Source organism: Etheostoma spectabile, chromosome 18 (genome assembly GCF_008692095.1).
Source record: "Etheostoma spectabile isolate EspeVRDwgs_2016 chromosome 18, UIUC_Espe_1.0, whole genome shotgun sequence".
Taxonomy (NCBI): domain Eukaryota; kingdom Metazoa; phylum Chordata; class Actinopteri; order Perciformes; family Percidae; genus Etheostoma; species Etheostoma spectabile.
The window spans coordinates 25,231,104-25,235,030 of NC_045750.1; the positions used below are offsets into that span (position 1 = coordinate 25,231,104).

The 3,927-nt window shown below is 43.7% G+C and overlaps 1 protein-coding gene and 1 long non-coding RNA gene across 5 annotated transcripts in view; one reads left to right on the forward strand and one right to left on the reverse strand.

Moving 5' to 3' along the window:
- evlb (Enah/Vasp-like b) overlaps positions 1-3,927 on the forward strand; it is a 67,172-nt gene that overhangs the window by 13,818 nt on the left and 49,427 nt on the right. The window lies entirely within an intron of this gene.
- On the reverse strand, positions 3,066-3,432 carry LOC116706535 (uncharacterized). Its single transcript, XR_004336265.1, has 2 exons — positions 3,304-3,432; positions 3,066-3,171 (listed from the first exon to the last, which is right to left on the reverse strand). It is a non-coding gene; the product is annotated as an uncharacterized LOC116706535 (long non-coding RNA).

The window sequence follows — 3,927 nt, forward strand, 5'->3', positions numbered from 1 at the left end:
GGGGAAGGTGTTTACAGTGGACCCATCAACCCATTACAGATCAAGTACTTATTCTTGACTGGTGGAGACACCCAGGTCTGATGGTTCCATTTGCTTTTGTGAGTACCAAGTGCCTCTTAGATCCACCCGAAATGTAGCTAGAGCATCATGATTGTATTTTCCAACAGATCCCCAGCTGCTGCTGCATATGAAGCGTTTCTGTGTATGATGTGAGCGGATGGTTGCCCTTGCAGGGGGATGGGGCCGCATGCTAATGTGTTAGCTAGCTGTGCAGAAAGTGTTGGGCTCCTGGGAGAAGCAGAGGACATTGATGGCCTATAGAGGAGCTTGCCAAGTTTGGGCAGAGGGGATGACAGTGCTGCAGTTGTGTAATATTTGCCATCCAGGCCCCTGTGGCCGCAGTGGCCCTCTTGTTCGCCGTCTCTGTGGCTCTTTTGTTCTCTGTGTTAAGGCCTCTCTCTTTCTTTATCTGCCACTCTTTCTCTCCAATCAACGCCGAAAAGCGCCCAGGGTGGCTTGTTGCATCCACAGCCGACGCCTGCCGTCATGGTCGCTAAGACGCATGCTCAGACATGCAACAGCTTCCCTGCTCTTTGTCTTGTTGAGATGTAATTGTGCCGGATGGAGCTGTTGCATTCAGGCATGCAAGAAATCTGATCTGTTGCTGTGGGGCATCCACATAAGAATATATTTGTCTTTTCACTCCAATTAAGCACACATTCACAATTGTTTGTTTGTTTCTAGCCATCTGTCCTTGTATACATCCCCATCCATCCATCCATCCATCAATCTTTTCATCTATACATTCACGTTTTGAGATGTCCTTGTAATCTTGTGTGCGATATGTTTGACGATTCCTTCTCTAACAGCTCTGATTAGTGCAGCTTTAAGGGACTCAGCCAGAGTTTTGTCCAACTAAGCAGCTTTTAGTTTGGCCGGTGCTCCAGGCTGGAGCAGCTTTATGGGGCCACAGCGTGTCCATATCATGGCCTGGCCGAGGTCCCCAGTGGCTCCACGGGAGTCTGAGGGCGTTCACAGCTGGGCGAGGAGGAGAAAGAGAGGAAAAGAAATGGAGGCTGTATACCCACTTTTATAACTGTCTGTGCTCACTGAATTTACTCTTAAACTCTTTGCTACCATACATGATCTTTGTAACCCAGGTTAGTATTTTCACAAGTTAAACAATTTAACATGTTTGGTCCAATGCAGTCTCACCTTAGTGACCTTCTGTGAAATGTCCACATCAGGAAATGTCAGCAAATATCAGGGTTTGAAGTGTCTGTGTAGACTGCAGCCTTAATGAAAAAAACTACAGTCTCGCAAATTTCCGGCTTTTCCTCGCACCTCTCCTCTTTTTCACTGGAAAAGAGACACGTTAGTGAGGCACACCAACACACAAACAAACCCTGTGTGAATTTGCTGAGATTAATGAGGTTTAAAGTGCTTTCACACGTGTTTTCACAAAACCAATCCAGGCCCTGAAGCAATATTAATGTTTCACAAATCAGATTTTATGCAATGGATACTCATTTAGGAAAGCAGTGAGAGATTTCTTACTGAAAACACACATACATAAACAGACTGGTCTAATTCTAAGCAGATTAATCATATTTTTCCTGGCTGTTGAAGTTCAGCTCACATTAAAGAGCAAATGGACACAACTACACAGCAGCATTTACAGCTTTATTATTAGCAAGGCGAGCTCATTAGAGCTGAGTGAGAGGGAAGAAGGAGGAGAGAGATTGGAGATAGAAAAATGAGAAATCAAGAGAGCCAGAGAGGGAGAAGATGGAGATGAGATGAGAGGGAGAGGAAATAAGAGACCAGGAGAGAGAGGGGGGATGGTGAGAAAAGCAAAGCCAAGCAAAAGGAGAGTGGATTGTAACTGTGAGAGGGAAACAGTCAGACGGATGGAGGTGGAATTAGAGGAGAAAGGAGGAGCCGGTGTGATGGTGAAGATACAAAGGAAATCCTGTTTGATGATGGTTTCTGGTAGGGTTTTGGTGTGGCACACACCATTGAATAACCTTTGCGAGGGATGCTGGGAAATTAGCTCCAGCCTGGGCTCCATGGTGACCGAAGTAGTGACAGTACGGCCTGATAACCATGACAACCAATGCTGGCCAATCCATGGGAGCATACAGACATGTATGTATAATGCACAGAGAGAAAGAGCTTTTGCTTCAATGCCACTTAAAGCTCCAAGCAGAAACCCAACCTTCTCCGTAGTGTGTGTGTGTGTGTGTGTGTGTGTGTGTGTGTGTGTGTGTGTGTGTGTGTGTGTGTGTGTGTGTGTGTGTGTGTGTGTGTGTGTGTGTGTGTGTGTGTGTGAGAGAGAGAGCAGTGATATGTGTGTGTGTGTGTGTGTGAGAGAGAGCAGTGATATTTGTTTAAAAAAGCTTTCTTAAGCATTTCATAATGTCAGTTTTTGATGACCCGCCTAATGTTGGATGCTTGTCAGTGAGCGAAGTTGCCTTTTTTGGCATTATGCCTTAAAATAAAAACCACAGTGACACAAATGTTACTTAATGTTAATGATGCTACTGTGTTGAAACTAGCCATTAGCCATTCTTCCCTCCAGGTGTAATACCCACCACACAGTGATATGAATTCCTCTCCTCGTGCAGGAACCTCAGTAGGCTACACATTAAATATAGATGGTTGAACTTGCATGATTTTGGCTGGTTTAGCTACTATTAACAATTGAAAAGCATTACATCAGGAAGCTAAAGCTCTTTCTTTCTGTTCTCATGAGACAACAACAACATCAGTCCTATGCTCAAATATTTAAAGGGACCTATGTTAAATTAGATAACTGACATGGACGTTGTGGGGTCAGTGAGTTGTGACTTTTGTATCTCAGAAGCAAAGGGCTGTTGTAGCGTGATAAGTGGAAAGTCATTTAACTGGGAACTTTCCTTAAATGCCTATTGAAAATGACAAAATGAACCTAGGGGTTAATAACATATGCACCAAGTCGACTGTTCTCTTAGATATATTTTCACACTAATTGACTGTGTCTCTAGCTTGAAACAAGCTAGCGCAAACCGATGATTAACGCTAGCGGTTGCGCGGCTTTTGTGGTTCGACTGGTCATGACTGTTTTCCCAAGATGGCGCCTGCCTGTATACGCCAACGGTACTGTCTTTATAAACTATCTTTTCTTTTTAACTGTCTGTACACTTACAAAGTTCTCAATGCTTCGCTTTAGATGTAGCGACGCTCGTTCTGCTAGCGTGGAAGTTTGGTGCTATTTTCAGCCTTGTTAGTGGTATAAAATAGCAATTTATTTGCCCCGAAGACTAGCGTTATGAGCTAATCAGTGGTTTGCGCTAGCTTGTTTTAAGCTAGAGACACATTTGATTAGCCTGAAAACGTATCCCAGAGAACTCTGTACACATGTGTAATTAACCCTTAGGTTCATTTTGCACCGGAATTAACCATGACCAAGTTGTCCTTTCTTTGAAACAGTTGTTTCCTCAACTCAACCAAGTAACCTACCTCAACAGCGACACTAGCTTGTTTTCCATCCACACGTTTTTATCCAAATTAAGTGATAACGAAGGAAAAATGCCTTCATGGAAATTCGATGGAATTTCATGAATATCGACTCAAAGTAAATACCTTCAGTCTCATCGGATTTTCTCTTGATCGATATACGGCTTATGCGATAAACACTGAAGAAAATCTTATTTGCCAAATAAATAAGGAATTGCGATTAAGTTTAAGGTAATTTTATGGTTGCAACCCGCCACAGAACGAAGAAGAAGAAGTTGTAGTTCCTTTCCCCCAGTATTTCCTCTCTGTCTGCACACATGGGGGTGGGGTGGGGCAACAAAGACAGATGGACGTGGACGGACGAGGAGACGAGAGAGTTCCTGAATTTAATTTATCAGGAACTCGTGAAGGAAATGGCCGACAAAGGTT